Below are 23,767 nucleotides of genomic sequence, written 5' to 3' on the forward strand. Positions count from 1 at the left end.
TGAAAGAAGTGTTGGCAAGGATATGCAGAAAAGGAGACCCTTGCACACTGTTGGGAATGTAAAGTAGCACAGCCATTATGGAAAACAGTAGAGGTTCCTCAAAAAGTTGAAAATAGAACTACCTATAGCATCTAGCAATCCCACTACTAAGTATATATTAATATCTGAAGAAAATGAGTATGTTGAAGAGATAATCTGTACTCCCATGTTCATTGCAGCAGCATTCACAGTAGCCAAGATATGGAATCAACCTAAGTGTCTATCAACAAATGAATGGATAAAGAAAAGGTGGTCTGTATACACAGTGGAATATTAGCCATAAAAAATTAAATCCTGTTACTTGTGACAACATGGATGGAACTGATGGACATTAAGTGAAATATGCCAGGCACAGAAAGACAAATACTTCATGATCTTGCTTATATGGTGTGGAATCTAAAAAAGTTGAGCTTATAGAACCAGGAGTAGAATGATGATTACCAGGGGCTGGTTGAGGGGTTGGGGGTGGGAAATGTTGGCCAAAGGATACAAAATTTCAGGAGAAATAAATTCAACAAATCTATTGTACAATATGATGACTATAGTTAATAACAATGTATCCTTGGAAATCAGCGTAGATTTTGTGTTCTCACCACAGAAACTGATGAGTATGTGATGTTAATTCGCTCAATTTGGCCATTCTGCAATGTATCCATCTTTCAAAACAAATACACAGTACCATATATATATATATTATATATATAATGATATATAATGTATAATTATATATTACACAGTACCATATTAGATATATATAAATTTTTGTCAGTTTTTTAAAAAATAGGCCAGGTGCAGTGGCTCACACCTGTAATCCCAGCACTTGGGAGGCCAAGGTGGAAGGATCACTTGAGTTTAGGAGTTCAAGACCAGCCTAACATGGCAAGACCCCCGACACTACAAAAAATAAAAAATTAGCTGGTCATGGTGGCATGCACCTGTGGTCCCAGCTACATAGCTACATGAAGACTGAGGTGGGATGATAGCTTGAGTCCAGGAGGTTGAGGCTGCTGTGAGCTGTGTTCATGTCACTGCACTCCAGCCTGGGCAACAGCAAGACCCTGTCTCACAAAGTAAGTACATATCAAAAGAATGACTCAAGAAAAACTATTTTGACTTAAACATTACAAAAGTGATAGGGTAAAATAATAAGTTTAGATTTTTGATATAGATCCTGCCTTCTTACAGAAATATTCTAATGATTTGAAACCAAAATTCCAGAGCTACTTAAACCATTTCACTCAATAAATATGTATTGAGTACTTTTTTTTTTTTTCTGAGATGAAGTCTTGTTCTGACACCCAGGCTGGTGTGCAATGGCTGTTCATAGGTGTGATCATAGCATACTGCAGCTTCAAAATCCTGGCATCAAGCAATCCTCCTGCCTCAGTCTGCTGAGTAGGTTGGACTACAGGCACGAACCACACAGTACCTGGCATTATTGAACACTTCTAATATGTCTACTATCAGAATGAGTTAGAATAGCAATTCATTCTTTCCCTTATTGTCATGACCTTGATATTTTTTAAAGATCATGCACCAGCGATTTTGTAGAATAACCCTTCATTAGGGTTTGATGTCTTCTCATTATTAAATTCAGGTTATGCATCTGTGTAGCCGAAATATCACAGAAGTTGTATTATCACATCAGATGGTGCCCAATTTCAGTTTGTTTCGTGGCTTATGTTCACTTTGATCACTTGATTAAGGTGGTGTATCCCAGAATTCATTGTGGAGTTACTCTCTTTATAGTATTTTTGAGGTGGTACTTTTGAGATTATGTAAATACTATGCTCCTCATCAAACTTTCAGTTCATTTACTTTTTAATACGAACTCATAGTTTCCTGATTCAGTGGTTCTCAAACTTGAGTGTGCGTCAGAATCTTTTGGAGGGCTTGTTAAAACAAAGACTGCCAGGTCCCATCTCTAGAGTTCCTGATTCTGTAGGTATGGAGTGAGACCTGAGAATGTGCATTTCTAACAAGTTTCCAGGTGGTACTGTTAGTGCTGCTGGCCCAGGGACCACATTTTATTACTTGTTATTGTCATTATTTTGATGCTCAAACTGTCTCTAATTTGGTCAGTGGCCAACTGGCTTCTGTGGCCTATTGACAAATCTTCATTAGTTGAACCCTTCTTTACTTTTTTGCCACAGTAAGATGTTCCAGGCTCATCTTGTACTTTCCCTGCCCCAACCCTGGAATTGGCCATTTCTTCAAGGATCCCTGGTTTCGTTTAGTGCTAAGTGGTACTTAGAAGCCAAGATCTGAGCACCAGATGTGCTCATTGCCTTGGGGAAAGTGCCACTCCCAGGCCTTTTCAGGGGACACATTTAGAGAACATTAGTATATACATACCTACATGTTCCTATTTAAACTTCTGTATCTATTGAAATCCATGACATCATACAGATGCCTCCAATTCTAACAATACTGTAGGGCTCCATCCTTCTCTTGACATTGAGGAACTGGGTCTCACTAGCTCTAAGATATTTAAATTATTTGATCAGTCTCCCTGTATGTAACCAATCTCTCATCACCACTGCTGCCCCTCTCCCACATGGACATCCTCTTTGCACTCCTAAGGCTCTGACACTTCACACCTGGCTGCTCCTATCATAGATGCCCCCTTTACCCTGTTTGAGCTCCAACACCCTCTGCTGGCTTGCCCGCACTGCCATGGACATCCTTCTCTCTCGTACTGCATTCTAGGCTGCCCTCACAGATGGATGCTCTCCACACCTCACTTGGGCTCCAGCACTCAACACTGGACCTCCTCTGTGGCGTGGGAATGCTCTACCCTACCTAGCTCTGACCCACCACTCTGGGCTACCCACATGTGAGTACATTTTACTTGCTTGATCTCTGATTCCCCTCACTGGGTCACCCGCACCTCTGAGTGCCCTCCTCACCCTGCATGAGCCTTGACACCAGGCCCTGAGCCTTTCCTCTGTGTGGTTGTCCTCACAGTCCTCTGTGTGGGATCCAGAACTAGGCACCAAGCTCCCCACGTAGGAGGGTGCCCTCCCCGTTCCCTCTGCTGAGGCTCGAACCAGCATGTCAGGCTGCTCCCCCATGTGGACACCTGACTCTCTTTGGGCTCTGACTCTACACTGGCTGTACCATCGCAGTGCCCCCACCACCCTCTACTGTCACCATTGCTGCTCTCCTCAGCCAGCTGTGGCTTTGACCCCTCACACCAGGCTGCTTCTCCGCATAGGTGCCTGCCTTTCTCTGGCCCACCTAATGGCTTTAGGGCTGAGTTGTTCAGAAGGAGGAGGGAAGGGTTATGGCCATATTATATACATAACAGAAAGAAAGAGAAAAAAGAAGGAAGGAGAAAAAATGTCTTTTTAAAACAAACTCACCTGGAAGGAAGAAAGAATATATATGTGTGTGTGTGTGTGTGTGTGTATATATATATATATATATATATATTTTTTTTTTTTTTTTTTTTTGAGACGGAGTTTCACTCTTGTTGCCCAGGCTGGAGTGCAGTGGCACAATCTCAGCTTACCACAGCCTCCACCTCCCAGGTGCAAGTGATTCTCCTGCCTCAGCCTCCCGAGTAGCTGGGATTACAGGCATGCACCACCATGCCAGGCTAATTTTGTATTTTTAGTAGAGATGGGGTTTCTCCATGTTGGTCAGGCTGGTCTCAAACACCTGACCTCAGGTGATCCACCCACCTTGGCCTCCCAAAGTGCTAGGATTATGGGTGTGAGCCACTGCACCCGGCCAGGAGAATATGGTTTTAAAACAAACTCACCTGGGGGTGGGGGAGGGAGAGACGATCTTTTTAAAACAAACTCACCTGGCAGCATAAACAAATAAGACAGATAAAACCAGAGCTCTCAAGCTGTTCTGCCTGAAGAAAGGATTGGAGAACCAAGAGAAGAAGAAAGGAGAAAAAATATATATATATAGTATATAATTATTATTATATATTATAATTGTATAATATAATTATATATAATATATAATAATTATATATATATATATATATTTTTTTGAGATGGAGTCTTGCTCTGTTGCCCAGGCTAGAGTGCAGTGGTGCGATCTCGGCTCACTGCAACCTCTGCCTCCTGGGTTCAAGCGATTCTCCTGCCTCAGCCTCCAAGTAGCTGGGATTACAGGTGCCCACCACCACGCCTGGCTAATTTTTGTATTTTTAGTAGAGATGGGGTTTCACTATCTTGGCCAGGCTGGTCTTGAACTCAAGTGATCTGCCTGCCTCAGCCTCCCAAAGTGCTGGGATTACAGGCGTGAGCCACCTGGCCAGGAGAATATATTTTTAAAACAAATTCACCTGGGAGGAGGGAGGGAATGAAGAAGGGAGGAAGGGAAGAGAAGGAAAGGAAGGGAGAGTTTTTTTTTTTTTTTTTTGGAGGCAGAGTCTCACTCTGTCTCCCAGACTGGAGTGCAGTGGTGCGATCTCAGCTCGCTGCAACCTCCGCCTCCCAGGTTCAAGCGATTCTCATGTCTCAGCCTCCGCCGAATAGCTGGGATGACAGGCACCTGCCACCACACCCGGCTAATTTTTGTATGTTTTTAGACATAAAACATGCTGGAAGGAGGAGACTTAGGATCTTGATTTAGATGAGGAATTCATGAATTGAATTTTTTGGATTTTTAAGAGAGTTTTAGTGAAATGAATCAAAAGTCAAGTACACAATTCTCCAGAAATTATTTGAAAATTAATTTTTGTGATGTGAAAAATAAGTAGCCACTATTGTATACAATTCTGTATTTGTGTTTTGGGCCAGTATGGCAAATCATGGCGTATTTAAAAAAAAAAAATCTGTAAAGAAAAACTTCGTTATCCACATGTTAAAGTACAAAGGGAATATTGATAGTTAAAATAATTATACAGGCTGGATGTGGTGGCTCATGCCTGTAATCCTAGCACTTTGGGAGGATGAGGCAGACAGACTGCTTGAGCCCAGGAGGTCAAGACCAGCTCGGGCAACATGGCGAAACCCCATCTCTACAAAAAATACAAAAATTAGCCAGATATGGTGGCATGCCTGTAGTCCCAGCTGCTTGGGAGGCTGAGGTAGGAGGATCACTTGAGCCCAGGAGGTTGAGGATGCAGTGAGCCAAGATTGTGCCACTGCATTCCAGCCTGGGCAGCAGATTCAGACCCTGTCTCAAAAACATAGTGATAATAATAATTATACAAAATACTGTGTCATTGAAGAATAGAAAAAAACAGCAAACAGGGAGAATTAGTTTAAAAGAGATTACATTTGAAAAATTTGTTTTTTTTGAAAACCAGTTTACTTTTAACTTGGTATAATAAAACATATAGTTGGTTTTGAGGTGTAATGACTCCCAATTTCAAAGGCTTCTATCTTTTAAAAGCATTTCTGGGAGATAACTTAAATTTTAAAAATATTTTATTACAAGAAAAACATCTGCAAGAATCTGGTGGATGTCTTAACATCTAAATCTCTGAGCATAGACGCTGAGGCCTATGCTAATAAAGGTCAAGGTGTTTCCTGTTCCTTTGTATGAATAGAAGTGTGAAAAGCATGCCTCGTGTGAACGTAAACAAATGACTTAGAAAGTTTTTACTGATTTTCTGAAATGTATATTTCATAATAGGGAAGTGTCAATGGTAACATCATAAAGTTTACAGTGATAACTTAATATTTTACATGCAGTGATTTAGAAATAGCTTCTGTGATTTGGAATACTTTAGTATTAGGTTTGTGCAAAAGTAATTTCCATTGCTTTTAATGGCAAAAATTGCATTTACTTTTGCGTCAACCTAATGGTAGCTTTTAAGGTCTTTGAAGCAGAAAGAATCAATGGCAAAACGTTAAAAGCAGCTTTCACTTGGCTAAGATGCCAAATTATCTTTAACCAAAGCAAGTTGTAGAGTCTAGGCTAAATGGTAGATTAATATAATTCCTTATTTTCACCAGGAGCTTCTCTTCTATGTAATGTGTACAACTATTATCTATGCTCATGATATATACGTATGTGTTATAAGGGAATTAAATTCACTTCTATTTGTGAAGTTTTAATTTTGTACACAGTAACTGAGGTTTCATTGAGTTACCTCAGTTTAGAGAGCATGAGGTGCTAGGAATGTGATATTTGGGTTACTTGTAAAGTAGAAAAAGGAAGTTAAAAGCATTCTTTAATGTGGATTTTTCCTATGGTGGATAAGGGAAAATTTATATTTTATCAATGAAAAGCTCCATAAAATTAGTTGTGATTATTGTCATGAATATGTTGTCTCTGTTTTCTGGCTATAGACACTTATTTTGGTTATAGTAATCATTGGAAAGATGTTATTTTAAAATTTAATTAACTGTTTATACCTAAGATAGAAAACTTTCTTGAAATGTTTAGAGGTAATACGTGTTTGCAAAAGTGAATGAGGAAAAATGTCTGAAGTTGCTTTTTTTTTTTTTTCTTTTTTGAGACAGGGTCTCACTCTGTTGCCCAGGCTGGATGCAGTGGCATGATCTTGGCTCACTGTAGCCTCTACCTCCCGGGCTCAAGTGATCCTCCGCCTCTGCCTCCCCAGTAGCTGGGACCACAGGCATGCACCACCACACCCCGCTAATTTTTTATTTCGTATTTGTAGAGACAGGGTTTCGCCATGTTGCCAAGGCTGAATTGCATCCTTAAACTCATACTTTGGTTTTTGTGATGTTATACCTGAATCAGATTTTGTACAGTATTTTCCTTCACTGTACACCTAGGTTTCAGGCAAATTGGAACCATTGCTGCTCCCTGAATATGCTCTGAAGTGTTGTCACCTCTCTTTCCTGCTCACACTGTTCTTCTCATGGCAGTGCCACTGCTTATGCAACCCTTGTGTATTTACCCCGTTTTCTCCTTCCTCAGACACTACCTACTTGAAGCTGTCCTCCCTCCTTCAGAGCTGAAATACTCCCTCTGACAATGTATTCTGTCTTACCTTGTAATTATGCTTAGTTGTAGCTATTTCTTTTTATATTTTTATTTTTTGTATTTTTCGTAGAGACAGGGTTTCACCATGTTGGCCAGGCTGGTCTCGAACTCTGGAGCTCAGGTAATCTGCCCTCCTTGGCCTCCCAAAGTCCTGGGACTACAGGCGTGAGCCACTGCACCTGGCCAGTTGTAGCTATTTTTTCTTGCTGCCAGCCCTTTAACAAAAGTATGGTGCATTAAAATACATTATAAGCCAGCAGCTTGCACATAAAAATGGCTTGATAACATTTGGATAAATGAATAAACATTTGTTTTCTTAGGACCAAAAATAATATGTTTTTTTTCTCTCTAGACTTAAAGTATTCATGTGCTTTGATATATAACAAACATTTAGGATATTCTTAATTAAATGAATATGGCAGTAAGAATCTTGAAAGAAAAACGGGACCATTCCAATTTATGGGTTGGTGGTAGGCCATGTCAGATCTGCCTAAAACACTTTATAAACAAATAATGGGTCAGGTGCGGTGGCTTGTGCCTGTAATCCAGCACTTTGGGAGGCTGAGGCGGGCAGATCACTTGAGGTCAGGAGTTCGAGACCAGCCTGGGCAACATCATGAAACCCCCGTCTCTACTAAAAATACAAAAATTAGCCAGGTGTGGTGGCACATACTTGTAATCCCAGCTACTTGGGAGGCTGAAGCAGGAGAGTCACTTGAATCTGGGAGGCGGAGGTTGCAGTGAGCCGAGTTTGTGCCACTGTGCTCCAGCCTGAACGACAGAGCAAGACTCTGTCTCAAAAACAAAAACATTTATTATTATTACTTATTGAGCCTTATGGAGTTTCTTGCACAGGGCCAAGAGTCCATTCATTGCTCCTTCATTGCTTCTATGTAGCCATGCTGTGGATTTAAGAATCATTCAATTTGATTTACCTTTACATTAAAAGCTATGCTGGTGTTTTAGGGGCAAGATTTACTTGCACTATTAAAATTGGCCTTCTCTCTGGTATAGGCCTTTATTTGGAGTCCCAGTTGCCCTCACTGTCTTTGGTGGAAAGTAGAACTGCCTTTAGATCATAGTTGGTAGTTTTTTATCTTTTTTTTTTTTTGTCTTTGCTTTTTTTAAGACAGGGTCTCGCTCTGTCGCCCAGGCTGCAGTGCAGTAGCACAGTCTCAGCTCACTGCAACCTCTGCCTCCTGGGTTTAAGCGATTCTTCCACCTCAGTCTCCTGAGTAGATGGGACCACAGACGTGTGCCACCATGCCTGGCAATTTTTATATTTTTTTGTAGAGGTAGGGTTTCGCATTGTTGCCCAGGCTGGTCTTGATTTCCTGAGCTCAAGTGATCCACCCACCTCGGCCTCCCAAAGTACTGGGATTACAGGCATGAGCCACTGTGCCTGGGCTAACACTCAATTTCACTCTGTATGTCAGGCTCTGTTCTAAGTACATTTATTAAGTCAATTGGATTCTTATGTGAACCCTGTATGGTAGGTATAATATTATTATCCTTCACTCACAGGCATAGAGAGGTATGTCTCATATTTAATAAGGGGCAGGCCCAGGATGTGAACCCAGGAAGTCTGGCTCCAGAGTTCATGCACCAGTGTCTAAGTTAAAGAGGCTATTCAAAGTCAAGAAAGTCCCTGTGTGTGTTTGAAGGAACTACCAAAGATTTTTGAGCAAATGAGTAACACTGGCAGATTCCTACTTTTATAGTAAGCCCCAGCTCAAAGGGCCTCATCTGTGTTCCCCATTTGGTTGTTTATCTCCTGGGGCTTGCCTAGCACTTAATTTATGTATGTTTTGCATCCACCATGTTGATCCTAATGTGTCCATTTACATGTCTGTCTACCCTAGTAAATGGGACTTGACTAGTAAATGTGAGACCATGGGAGGGCAGGAATTGAGGATCCATTTTTCTCAACAAATCAGCCTAAATCATTATCTAATTAGAAACAATGTGCTGGCCTTGCAAACCAGCTTTTAGGCAAATGTCTTCCTTCCCATTCTAGAATGGGACCTCTCAACTCCTTTTATATGGAATGAGTAGATGCTACTAGATTCTGCAGCCTTTTGTCAGTTACATCCCAGCACAATCCCTGGCTCATTCACTCACCTGCGTGAAGGAGCAAGTGCTTTCCTCGAACAAGTACTTCCTTCCTTGCCAGGCACTGTTTTAGGTGGTGGGATTATAGCAGGGATCAAAACAGTTTGAAGTTTCTGCCCTTGGGAAGCTTATGTTCTAATTTATAATACAATGTCAGGTAGTCTAAGTGCTGTGATAGAAAATGAAGAAGGGTTCTGGGGATTGAAAGTGGTAGAGAGAGCTCAGTTTTGACAGCCTACTGTGTACATACTGGGTGCCTCAAAAATGCTGAGCCCAGGAGTTTGAGACCAGCCTGGGCAACATGGCAAAACCCTGTCTCCACAAAAAATACAAAAATTAACTGGGCGTGGTGCTGTGTGCGCCTATAGTCCCAGCTACTTTGGGGGCTGAGGCAGGAGGATGGCTTGAGCCAGGGAGGTGGAGGTTGCAATGAGCCAAGATCACGCCACTGCACTCCAGCCTGGGTGACTGAGTGAGACCCTGTCTCAAAATAAATAAATAAATAAATAAATAAATAAATAAATAAATAAAAGCTGGAATGAAAGTTAAAGCTCAAGATAGACATCAAGTTTACTGTCCCAAACTAGAATGAACTATAATGTTATAATTCTATTCTGAAGGATAAATATTTTTTAAAGTAACCCATGCTTAAAAATAAAGTCAGGCTCCAGTCCTAGATGAAGCTCAGCCCTGCTAGGAAATATTTGACTTGAATTCAAGAACTTGCTCACTTACTGAATTAAAACAGAATGATAGTTTTCAGGGTCAAGTTTACAGGCATCTTTTAATTAATGAATTTGTTAATATTTTCCATCGGGGACCTGAAGAAGGATTTAGCTGGCTCTAAGATGACAGAGAAAAGGACTTTTCTGAGTGAATAAATTAGACATGCCAGCAATGGTGATAATTGGGAAGCTAGCCAAAATGTAGCTCAGCCAGGGCTCATTCTCATTTAAAGTCATTCTGTGTCCTAGTCTGTCATCAGAAGAGCTGCTTTGAAGCCGGCTTCTCGGCTGCTTTGTTTGGCATTGGAGGACAACCACTAATTAGGACGTTATGTATCTAAAGATGTAGCTGTTTCCAAGCCTTTGCCAGTTCTTCTTAGAACAATGAACTTAGAAAGCTTGGGGTTTGGATCCTGGCACTGGAAGTTTGGAGGACACCCAGCTCCGATGTGACCACTTCTGAGAGCCTTCCCGGCGCTCGCCTCTTCACCCCTTGCCTCCTCCACACCCCCTCCCCGCAGAGCCGCATTCAAACCCTGGGCTAGCTCGGTTCCTGTTGTATTAGTGCTGCTTTATCTGTGCCCCCTCCTTAGGCTACTTTGGGACCCATTCAGGACTGGGAGCTGCCTTGTCCATCCTGTTATCCCCAGCAGCTCACAGCGCCTGACATATGGTAGGTTCTTAATAATTTCTGGTGGAATTGAGTTTGATCAAAGGGTCCACTTGAGCATACTCTCTTAGGAGAAAGAGAAGTGCCTTCGAGTCTGTGGCCTACATTATCTTCTTAAAGCAGGCAATGGAAGCAGAAATGAAGCCCTGCTGCTTGTTGATACTCAATTCTCCGAGTGCAAGTGCCAAGGCACGCCTGGCCACCTGCTCCCGCTTAACGGGTGGGCCCTGCGGGTGTGACAGGAGGGGTGGCCCGACCGGCCTCGTGTTCCAAGTGCCAGAAGGACAAGCCCACAGTGGTAGGGATTTCCCTTTGAAAAGACATCTGTGCCACTTCACTGTTCTGTGCTCTGCCTTTGCTGAACTGCTCAAGCCACTCGCTTGCAAGAGCCATTTCTTGATTTTCATATATCCTCAAAAAGAAGAGTCAGCAGGTTTTTTCCTGTTAAAGTGAGCTTTGGAAGTGACAGATGGACCGTGTTAGCAAAGGTGAAGAATGTTTCTTCCACTCCTTATCACCTCTTTCCTGCTCTCTTACTTTGGTTACTTGCAATTTTTTCCTAGGCAAGTCTGAGAATACTAAACATTAGGCCAACTTCAAATTGATTTCCACTGCCTCTCAGGAGGGAAGATGTTTCTACTAACTTTTCTTTGGGGGCAATTTGAATCTGTTTACTTATATCTACTATGTTTCCTATGAAGTGAGAAGCCAAAAGCTTATGGCTTGCTTTTGGGTCAGCGGGGGCCAAGACTGTGACCAACTGGTAATTTCAAAAAATACAGCACAGAAGTGGAATAATCTCTTTAAGGAATGCCATCCTCAAAGTCAGAGGGCAAATCTCTGGAAGTGAGCCCCTCTGCCAGTGGAGAGAGAGGGGTTGAGGTGGGGGGTAACTGATGGATCTTTGAGCCCAAGGAGGCAGGAAAGGTGGGAATACTAGAGGAGAAACAGCACTTCCATTGTGCCTGGAGGGAGGAAAACCACCAGGGTATAGATGTAGACAGGGACAGCTTCCTTCCCACGACTTCTCATTCCTTATGAAGTTGGGAGTGTGATATTCTTTGGAAGGAACAGAGTATGGTTCCCTCCATACTCTGGAAAGAAGTGGTGGGACAAGAGATTTGAGGAATGGGAAGAATTTGAATTGGCTGCCATGGAGACCGGCAGGGAGAGCTGATCGGGATACCCAGAGGGATTGTTGGTCTGCCCTGGGGGCCCTTGCAGTCGGAGACCATGAACTTGTACTTGCCCAACCATGAGATCCAGGGGCATTTATGCAAATTCCCTTTGAAGCCAAAGTTTAGAAGTGGGAGTTGGGGGTGGGGGAGCTAGAGTTATCCAGGTTTGGGGATTTGCCAGGGGAGTGCAATGTAAAGATAATGTACATGGCAGGGGAGTTAAAGAGATTTATAAGACAGATGCACCGTGGAGTCTGGGTTTGATAGGGAAGGAAGTAAAAACAGGGAGGGGTTGATAGAAAAGGAGAAAGTAGAGGAGTCAAGATATTGAACCTCTTGCTGAAATAAAATACAGGTGCGGTAGCAGTCACTGGAATGAAAGGTGGTAGCTTGAGATCTGAGTAGACTGAATTAAAGGCTTCAGAGATAGAGCAATTGTGGATGGTGAAAAGGTCCAGGGAGTGGTGAAAGAAAGGGTGGTTTAGGTGTCATTGAGAGGACACTCCCCTGAGATCAAAGAACTGAAATCTTGAAGCTATAAAGGACCTGGTGTGAAAAGGAAGACTGGGCAAGTTGCCAAAGGCTTCCGGAATGAGGAGGAGGAATGACTGGAGGTTGGCATCTGACATTGGCAATGTGGACTGTAAAGGCTGGTTTAGCATCAGCCTGAATGAATAGAGGAAATGTCACCTGGAACTGACATTGTGGTTCTTCTCTCAACTCCTAGGTACAGTCTGTGGGGTGAGGGAGAATAAGTGGCATCCCCTTGAGAGGAGAACAGGGGAGACGCAGTGTCCTTGCAAGGATGAGCAAGGTGGAGAGAAGGACCCATTGGTGATATGGCTTCAGATGAGAGATTTTTACCATGGAATGAAGTTCTAGAGGGCTCAGATAAAGGTTATGCAGAGAGGGAGCAATGAGAGGTTGGTGAATGGCGAGGAAGATCAGATCTCTTTGGATGTTAGAGTGTAGCCAAAGAGATGACCTGAGAAGCCTGCATTTTGGCCCTTGACTAAAGAAAATGGGAATTTGGTGTTTGGAGACACTAGCTGGCTACAAGTTTTCTAAAAGAATGAGTTCCAGAAGTCGTCTAGTGCATGGGAGGAGGTAGAGGAGGACTCCAGGCCTTCTAGAAGGAGGCAGCCTTCCTTGGACTGAGGAGGAATGATTTTCCCACAGAACAAAGAGCATGATCAGAGGCACAGAGGGAGTTTCACGATACCAGGGTCCAGAAACTAAGTAGGTCAGTGCCGCTGGGATGCAGTGTTTGTGGAAGAGTGCCTGCCTGTCAGGTGGGGCCAGATTATGAGAGGCCTTGCAGCACTTACTCAAGACTTTAGACTTTATGCAGAGATGTGACACAATGAGAGTTCCCTGATGCCAGCGAGAAGGGCGGGCTGAGGGCAGACCAGGCAGGAGACCAGGAGCATGGACATTCCTGGCACGGAGAACATAAAGTGATGAGAGCTACAGAGGAGTCAGAAGTGATACCCAATGAGAGAGAAAGAGAGACAAAGTGGCAGGGGAAGAGAGGAGAGATAACTAGGAGAGAGGCCAGATGCGGAGGCTCATGCCTATAGTCCCAGCATTTTGGGAGGCCAAGGTGGGCGGATCACTTGAGGTCAGGAATTCGAGACCAGCCTTGCCAACATGGTGAAACCCCGTCTCTACTAAAAATACAAAAATTAGCCTGGTGTGGTGATGTGTGCCTGTAGTCCCAGCTACTCGGGAGGCTGAGGCAGAAAATTGCTTGAACCCAGGAGGTGGAGGCTGCAGTGAGCGGAGATCGCACCACAGCACTCCAGCCTGGGCGACAGAGTGAGACTCTGTCTCAAAAAAGAAAGAAAGAAAGAAAGAAAGATAGGAGAGAATGAGAGCTAGAGACAGAGAGAAATAAGGGGATGGGAGTAGAGAGATAGGTGAGAGAGAGAGAGGAGAGAGAGAGAGAAGAGAGACAGAGACATAAGAGAGAGAGAGACAGAGAGAGAAGGTGCTGAGAAGAGGGAGAAAACTTCAGAACACTAAGGTCTGCCCAGGCTTATACCACAGGAACATCTGAACAGTAACACAGGTACTAAGGAACGGATCTTTTTGTACATTTGGCTTTTTTGCATCTGATGTGAACAGATAAGTATAGTAGCTGTTTGTTATGCTTCCTTTTAATAAATGATGATTATCAACTGTCATAAACCTCCTGCAATTTAGATTCAGATCCTGCATCACTTAGAAACCAAATATATGTGCATCATTGATGCTGCAGTGACCACATCACCTGAAAATCCTTAAATGAGACATCATTATTCTTGATTTGTAAATTTATTCATGCTCTGTCTTCTTTAATTAAAGATTCCAGGGCAAAGTAATTCAGAAAGAGGAGGACAGACTAGAGAATTAAAAGGTAACTAAAATAAAGGTCTACGTAGGGACCTAAGGTAAAATTTAGTGCTCTGAAGAGCTACGGAGATTAATGAATTCACACGGTGAATATTAGATGTGAAATTCTCAGTTGTTGACCCTTGGGTTGTTTAAACATTCTGAATTTATCTGGATTTCTCCATGATGGAAGTTGACAAAACTATTTAATATTAACTCATCACTATTTTATTCCTTTTGTTCTCCTGTGACAATAACAGGAGTCTGGCCGGGCATGCTGGCTCATGCCTGTAATCCCAACACTTTGGGAGGCCGAGGCAGGTGGATCACCTGAGGTCGGGAGTTCGAGACCAGCCTGACCAACATAGAGAAACCCCGTCTCTACTAAAAATACAAAATTAGCCGGGCGTGGTGGCACATGCCTGTAATCCCAACTACTCAGGAGGCTGAGGCAGGAGAATCGCTTGCACCTGGGAGATGGAGGTTGCAGTGAGCTGAGATCATGCCATTGCATTCCAGCCTGGGCAACAAGAGCGAAACTCCATCTCAAAAAACGAATAAACAAACAAACAAACAAACAAAAACAGGAGTCTATATAGACTGGGAAGTTCAGTCCCATGATAGGTAATAGGTAGATTATTTTTGCTGACCTCCTGATCGTTAGTTTGTCTTACGATGTTTTCATGACCATCGTCTCCAAGTTGGAGCCAAACGTCTTTATTTTACAAGATTTTTCACCAGTGGTCACTCTCCAGTTGAATGAACATTTGCTTGTTCATTCTTCTCATTTTAAAAGTCTTATTCCATCTTACTAGAAGCCACTTGTTTACATTCTGGAGCCCAATACAGTAATAGAGACTGTTTTTCTTACTGTATATCTCTGTGGTCTGAGTTCCTTAACCTGCATGATGACAAATGGAGTACAGGCCATCGATATATGTGTGTGTCTGTGTGCTTGCGTGCAAGTGTGTGCGTTCTTGTACATGAGAGTGAACTGGTCCTGGGTCAGATTCAAAGTCAGAATTTGAAACTTAAGAGTTCTCTGTAATTCCAGCTTCCACCTGCTGTGAGGTGTTGTGCAGACATGATAATAAAGTTTGTAGCTGGAGGGGCCTTAGGTTATCTGATCCATCCTATTCTCCTGGCCCGAAGTCATGCAGAGGCAGTGAGACAGAGCAGGACCAGAACCCACATTTCTTGACCTCCCAGTTACTCGGTTTGCATCTGTGAATCAGGATAATTGAAACACTGTTGTAATTTTGATGGAGAATGCAGAAATGAAGATTCGTCCTTTAAAATAAATATTTTAAGGATGAGAATAGAAAGCAGGAGAACTCGGCATTGGGTGGAGCTTCTCCTAAGGGCTCATCTCACAGGCGTGGATGTTTCTGGTGTTTGGGTGCCGTCGGGCCTGGAGGGGAAAGGCACCCTCCCTCATCATGACATCCATACATGAGGGCTACATTCTAGAATAGCACACAGGGCAGAAATGTAGCAAAGTGAAGGCCTCCCACTGAAAATATTTTAGGAAGAGACTGGCATAGTGTCTCAGGAAGACAAAACAACTAGCATTTCCTCCCGCATTGGACAGGTGACTGTTTCTTCATGGAAGCACTAGGGGAAGTCACTGGTTTGCATTTAGGGGCCATGGTGTGCCCCAAACACACATCTCTTTTGCCACTGAGCAATGAGACGCTCACCCTTCCAGAGGCCCATGGTCCACGGTTAACTGAGGCGACAGTAGGGTCAGTCTTCATCCCAGCTTACTCTGGACTAAGCTCAGAGGGAGCAGGGCAGACAGTGGCATCTATGCTACATGAAAACAAAAAGCTCTCTAGAGGTTTTAAATTGTAATCGGATAACTGTATTTAAATAATTTAAAAGCATATTTGCATGGTCAATGCCACCATAGATTATTATTTTGTTGAAATCAATTAATTCCAATACAAAAGTCATCTAAATGAGATTGTCTCAGTCCGTCAACAGACTTCTCTCTTCTTTTATGTACTTTCTTCCCACCACTTACTTACTTTTGCCAAACATATCTTCTATTTTTTTAGTAGAATTATTTTAAACACCTGCTAACTCCTACTAATTATATATTGTTTAGAAAATGATACTCACTTTCTATGTCCTTCTATTTACTTTTTTGTCTATTCCCTTCTCTAAGCTTGTCAGCTACAGCTTGTTTACTCTTTAGAGGTAAGGGTAAGGGATTTTTTTTTAAATTAAAAAAAAATTTATATGTTTATCATCTTGGAGGTGTGTTTAGGTAAAATCATATTTAATGACTTCCCCCTCCTTCAATTTTTCTTCTATTGCATTATTCTAATTTCCCAGCTCAGTCATTTATTGGCAGTGTGATTTGGCACTTTGTTTAATTTTTTTTTATTTTTTGTTTTGACACTTTTTTTTTTTTTTTTGAGACAAGGTCTCTGTTGCCCAGGCTGGAGTGCAGTGGTGCAATCAAGGCTCACTGCAGCCTCGACCTCCTAGGCTCAGGTGATCCTCCCACTGAAGCCTCCCAAGTAGCTGGTTGATTTTTGTATCTTTTGGAGAGATGGGGTCTCACTGTGTTGCCCAGGCTTGTCTTGAATTCCTGGGCTCAAGCTATGCCCCCTGCCTTGGCCTCCCAAAGTGTTGGAATTACAGGTGTGAGCCACCGCTCCTAGCTGATGCAATTTTCTTAACTTATTGAAGCCTGCTTCTCTTCTGTAAAGCAGGGATGATAACAGCACTTTCCTCATAGTTGTTTTTATGAAAATAAAATAAAGCAATCAGAGCAGACTGATCTAGTACAGCAAATGTTTAATTAATGGGAACTACTAAGATGTTCAGTTTTTAACATAATACTTGCATTCTAAATTACATGCAAATTGCTGCTGCCTGAGGATAAAGAATATTTTTATTGTTAGTTATCATCTCATTTTATTTCATCCCCACAGAACATTTGGGGTTGGGCTATGAAACTGTTTTGAGTAGGGAGATTTCCTCATATCTTTTTATTTCTTTTAGTCTTTAATGGACTTTGTTTTTTAGAGCAGTGTTAGGTTCCCAGCAAAATTGAGCAGAAAATACAAAGATTTCTTATACACTCCCTGTCCCTGCCACCCCCCATCTTCCCCCACTATCAACATCCTGCACCAGAGTGGTCCATTTTTACAATCGATGAACCTACAAATGGCTTTTTTTTTTTTTTAATCATAATACTCTCAGGATAAGGTAGCAGGTCAAAGGGGCACAGCTGCATCTTAACCTTTCATTATCTCTTCAAGATGCAGGACCTACTTGGAATTGGATGGACTGGTTAGAATAGTACAATCAGTGTGTCCTGTCTGACTGTCCCTTTTCTTGTCTCTTCTCCTTTATGAAGTTCTTTAAGGACCTCAAAATGCAGAACTGCAGCAGGAACCCGACAATGGGGTGGGAGACAAAGCCAGCTTCAGAGATGCCAGTGTTTACGCTGAAGGGACGTGGGCAGAATCCGCCAACAAATAATCACACCACAGTCCATTGAGCCCGAGCGAGGTCCCAGTGGGAGTGGTGAATGAGTAACTAGTGTCCCCAGCAGCCCTCTTCATTCTGCATGATAGCACAGAATAAACCATGCTGGGGCGGCGAGGATCCCAACCTCCAGTTACTGTTTCCTCAACCCGGCTGCCCCAGTGCCCACTCCTCTGGCCAGCATGCAGGCACAAGCTTGGAGAATCGGGCAGGAAGACGCGGCTAAGCATTAACTTTCAAATTGAGCTCTGCCCAAATTAAAGAGAGGGACGGGGTATATAGAGTTCTCAGAACTGTGTCTGGATGGTCAGCATATTCCATGTTGATTTCTTTTTTGCAAGGTCACCATGCTATTAGTTACAGAAGTGATAATATTATTTCTTCTCTCCAAACAACCAGATGTTTTAAAAGTTAATAGAAGTGGAATTTGAACCTGAGATGTAAAAATGAGCCAAGAACAAGGTCTCAGAAAGCCTCCTGGTAACTTCTGTCTATTGATTTACTAAAAGAGGAAGAAAAACACCATAAAAACAAAAGATGAAGAGGAAATCTTCGCTTTTTTTAGACTTTTCCATCTTCATGTCTGTTGTCAAGTATTTTGTCAAGAAATGCATTATAACCTCATTTAAAAAAATAAACAGAACTTATGAAGCAATTCTCTTGGAGAATAACTGGAATAGTTTCTAGCGATGTTTCAAAAGACAGACTCACCTGCCTGGTGTTTTTGTAGGTCTGGTGATGGTCTGTGTTCAGCTGAGCAGAATGAAACAGCCCTGACAGACAGAAGACACCTCACCCTCTGTCTTTCACTTTGGCAAAGTGGGCATCTGATTTACAGGACTGGGAAATAAAACACACACACAAAACCTATACCTCTTTTGGCTTACCGTATGTTGTTTCATCATCAGCTGGCTCACTTAACCATGAATGTGAAAGGTCGAAAAGCTTATTTAAATGTGGGCTACTGAACTTTCCTGGGGCTACAAGAACTGATAATTTGTTCAGCCATTACACTCAGTGAAACCCTCTTTTTAAATGAACCTTGTTTCACATTATACAAACTGGACCAGACTGGCTGGAAAGGGCAGGAGGCTCCCTGTGCAGGCCCACAGTGGAAGGGGGCCAGCGTGATTGCAGACAGGGTGCCCCTCTGCTGGAAAGCTTCCAATTCTCTAACTACCAGCATCTTCCATTTTTCCTATCAGCTTTCTCCTGTGATAATTTTTCTACTTTTACCTTGTAAACCAAAAATAAGGTTCACAGCCCCCTGACCATCTGAATGGACCCCTCCTCTTGGCAAGGGCATTCCAAAGCTAACCTGAAAAACTAGCTCAGGCCATGATGGGAAAGAGGAGCTGGACATGCCTCGTTATGCCCTATTCCCTTTTGGAATTACTGATAGAACAGACTATTTAAGTCTCATAAGAAACTGGGCAGCCATGGTGGCTCACGCCTATAATCCCAGCACTTCGGGAGGCTGAGGTGGGCGGATCACCTGAGGTCAGGAGTTCAAGAGCAGCCTGGCCAACATGCTGAGACTCCGTCTCTACTGAAAAATACAAAAGTTAGCCAGGCGTGGTGGCACACACCTGTAATCCCAGCTACTCAGGAAGCTGAGACAGGAGAATCGCTTGATCCTGGGAGGCAGATATTGCAGTGAGCCGAGATCATGCCACTGCACTCCAGCCTGAGTTACAGAGTGAGGCTCCATTTCAAAAAAAAAAAAAGAAAAGAAACATTTACGATCTATTCTCCCTGAAGTCTGCTACCTGGAGGCTTCATCTTCATCTGCATGACAAAACACTGGTCTCTGCAACCCCTTATTGTAACTCAGACTTTCCTTTCTATTGATAACTCTTTCAACCAATTGCCAATCAGAAAATCTTTGAATCTGCCTATGACTTCAAAGCCCCCCCTCCCCACCGCAACCCCTTCCGGTTGTCCCACCTTTCTGGACCAAACCAATGTATATCTTACATGTATTGATGCCTATGTCTTTCTAAAATGTATAAAACCAAGTTGTGGCCCTACTACCTTGGGCACATGTTCTCAGGACCTCCTGAGAGTGGTGTTACAGGCCATTGGTCACTCATATTTGCCTCAGAATAAATTTCTTAAAATGTGTTACAGATTTTGACCCTTTTCATTGACCATCTGTTTTGGTAAATGGCTGTAAAAACATTAAGACATTAACATCTAAAGCTGTACCCCCAATTCAATCCTTTCTACCCCTTGTTTATTTTTTTCTTCCTTACCATTTATCACCATCTAACATACTATTTATTTTATTTAAACATTTTCTTTATTATCATCTCTCTCTCCTGCTAGAGAGTAAGCTTCATTAGGCTGAGGGCTTTTTGTTTGTGTTTATTATTATTATTATTATTTTTGAGATGGTGTTTCACTCTGTCACCCAGGCTGGAGTGCAGTGACGCAATCTTGGCTCACTGCAACTTCTGCCTTCCGGGTTCAGGCAATTCTCCTGTCTCAGTGTCCCAAGTAGCTGGGACTACAGGCATGTGCCATCATGCCTGGCTAATTTTTGTATTTTTAGTAGAGACGGGGTTTCACCATGTTGGCTAGGCTGCTCTTGAACTCCTGATCTCAAGTGATCAGCCTGCCTCGGCCTCCCAAAGTACTGGCATTACAGGTGTGAGCTACTGCACCCAGCCTGTGTTGTAATCTCAACACCTAAATCACTGCCTGGCACCTCATAGATGCTCAATAAATGCTTGTGGAATGAATGAATGATGGCAGGCCCTATAGCTCAAGCCCACTTCATACCTCTTAGTCCAATGTTACTCAGAGGTCTGGTTGCTAAATATGGGTCTAGTTGATTTTGTGGCAGGGTTAAGGGTTAGGAGATATGGTTGTCATCATGGGAGTATGCTGTGCAATTGCAGAGGGACTCAAAAGGGTCCTGTACTTGGCTTAATGCTCTGCTGTCACTGCCAAAAATTCTTAATATTTTTTTCTTTGAACTTCTGCTTTATAAGTGAAATCTAATGGGATAACCAAACACACAGGTGAGAGAGAGACACGTGTAATGTGACTGTCCAATTCTATTCTTTGCCACTCCATTTGCATATAACATTCATGACACCCCAGGAACACAAAAATCTAGTGGACCCACAATCTGTGGGAGTTTAGTGAGACTCAAAGCAGGTACAAGGTGTTAAATTAAATTTGACCTAAAGCTGTATCTGTACATAGCAAACTCCAGTGTAACTTAGTAAGTAAACAAATTGTAACCTAACTTAAGGAGTGTATTCTTATAACAAATAACTAAGTCTTAGCCAATCACAGCAGCTGAACTTCAGCCAATCACAGGCTGCCGGCTGATCAGACCATGTCCATATAACGCAATGCAGAGCTGTAAGCAATCGACCTACTGTTTCTGTACATCACTTTCTTTCTCTGTCTGTAGATACTGCCTGCCTGCACTGCTGGGTGGAGCTCTCTGAACCCCTCCTGGTTCAGACTGCTGCTCAATTCATGAATTGTTCTTTGCTTAAATAAACGCTGCCAAATTTAATTTGTCTCCTTTTTTTTTGTTTTAACAAAAGTAAGGGTGTTATGCCTATGCCTGAGTCAGCAGGGGCTGTCACAGGCTAAGAGCCCGTGCTTTTTGTCTGAATCAGAATTTGCTTTGAACATAGAAATAAAGCAAGAAACACAAATGATCAAGGAACCCTATCATCTGCTCTTACTCCTGTTCCTTTTCTGTATTAGCCAACCACTAACACTGAAAATGACATAGGAGAGGGAAAGATACTGCAACCAATAGTACCTTTTCCTTTACCGCTTCCTTCCTTGTCAGTAAGCTGAAGGTAGAATGTTAGTTCTCTGATTTGTATTAGGAAGTGAGCTGAAATTAGTTGAGTTAGTTTGGTGCAGCAGTTCCACTGTTCTGTTAAGAATGAACTGGCCAGGCACGGTGGCTCACGCCTGTAATCCCAGCACTTTGGGAGGCCGAGGGGGGCGGATCACGAGGTCAGGAGATAGAGACCATCCTGGCTAACATGGTGAAACCCCGTCTCTACTAAAAATACAAAAAAAACCTAGCTGGGCGTGATGGTGGGCGCTTGTAGTCCCAGCTACTCAGGAGGCTGAGGCAGGAGAATGGCGTGAACCTGGGAAGTGGAGCTTGCAGTGAGCCGAGATTGCGCCACTGCACTCCAGCCTAGGTGACAGAGCAGGACTTCGTCTAAAAAAAAAAAAAAAACAACAACAACAACAATGAACTACAGGCTGGGTTCAGTGGTTCACACCTACAATATCAGCACTTTGGGAGGCTGAAGTGGGAGGATCGCTTGAAGCCAGGAGTTCGAGACCAGCCTGGGGAACGAAGCAAGACCCTGATTGTACAAAACAAAACAAAACAAAACAAAACAAAACTGGCTCAGTGCAGTGGTGGGTGCCTGTAGTTCCAGCTGCTTAGTAGGCTGAGGCAGGAGGATCATTTGAGCCCAGGAGTCTGAGACTGCAGTGAGATAAAATTGTGCCACTGCACTCCAGTCTGAGCAACAGAGTGAGACCTTGTCTCTTAAAAAAGAGAATTAACTACATGTGCATGTACCAACTCTGAAATAGGAAGTGTGTAAGATGCTCTTATCTTTGCATTTAAACCTGGCATTGCACAATATAAAAATGAACAGAACAGTTCATTCTAATCATTTAAAAATTTACCTTTACTGAGAACAACAATAAATAGCAATTTTTTGATCATATTATTTTTTAAAAAATATTTGAGACAGGATCCTGCCATGTTGCCCAGGCTGGTCTTGAACTCCTGGGCTGAAGCGATCCTCCTGCCTTGGCCTCCCAAAGTGTTGGGATTACAGGCATTAGCCACCAGGCCCAGCCTAAATAGCAAATAAAAAACACTATGATAAATCAAGAGAGAGACTGTTGGAGAAAGAAAAAAGCTTTATATTTTAGTACCTTTAACTGCATTTTCCCCTGCTTTTTGAACAAGGTTCCCCACCATTGGGCCCCACAAATTATGTAGCTTGTTCTGGATCTCATATCTATGGCTGAATAATTCAATCCAGCCTGTCAAATTCTGGGGCCATGTTTCAAAAATAATTTCTTAAGTATAAGAAGCCTCAACTTACTAACAGATTGTGTTCCAGCTTGTTTTATAAGTCAGCAGCTTGGATTTTGGCGCGTGTTTTCTCATAGGAACACTGTTTTGAATAGTGGTCAGGTTTCCAAGCTAGCCCACAAAAGCATACTGAAGCTATAACACAGCTGATTGTCTACAGTCTATTTGCTGTTATAATAATGTAGCGAAGACCATTTGTGTGGTTTGCCAAATACTGCACTGTGGGGTTGCACTTAACAGTTGGGTGGGGTCAGGGGAATTCTGGTTGGTTCTGGCCAAAGAGCTGTGAACAGTGGCATGTGCCACTCTGGGCCAGGGCCAGAGCATTTAGTGGGTGTTGTGAGACCCTCCAGGGTGCTCTGTTCCCCTGCCACAGTCACTGGTAATCTTCTGGGAATGACACAGAGCAGAATCCTGGTGGACTGTGATAGGCACGTTGCATGAGCAGGAAATCCGCCATTGTGTTTTAAGCCACTGAAATTTGGAGTTGTTACCAGTGCAAAAGATACACAGTCCAATTTTAGAAATAGTCCAATGTGAAAAGCTATAATGTCTTTGGATGAAACTGATAAAGGAATGGGAAGTATCTACCCTCTCCTCAGATGTTTAGACAGAAGGGATGCAGAGAGATGGGACAGTAGCTAGAGAGGGACAAAGGTCAAAGAGGAGTTTATTTGCTGATGCCTTTCTTATATTTTTAAGATACGAGATGCATAAGTGTGTTTATGTGAGAGTCAAGAGAGACAGAGCTAGAGAAAGAGAGGTTAGGTACAATCAGTTTACATCTGCGGGAACCGAAGACTTAAGGGGGTTAACTAACTTGTGCAAATTCTTATGTCCTCACTTTACAGATGAAGGAACCAAGGCCTTAACAAGGTCAAGTCACTCATGCAAGTTTACATGGTTTATAACTGGTTGAACCATGTCTTAAACCCATATTGGTCTGACCCCGAAGCCCACATTCCTGACTGCTAGACAGCCTCACCTCCTAGTTTTTGGGTGAGTTAACACAGGAGCAGAGAGCCCGCGGCCCCACAGTTAGCCTGAGAGTCAGGGGCCTTGCTATTCCTGGTGAAAGTTCTGTCTACACAAGGCACTGCTTCCTCATTAAAATTTATGCTGCCAATTCTAA

Source organism: Pan paniscus, chromosome 7, assembly GCF_029289425.2.
Source record: "Pan paniscus chromosome 7, NHGRI_mPanPan1-v2.0_pri, whole genome shotgun sequence".
Lineage (NCBI taxonomy): Eukaryota > Metazoa > Chordata > Mammalia > Primates > Hominidae > Pan > Pan paniscus.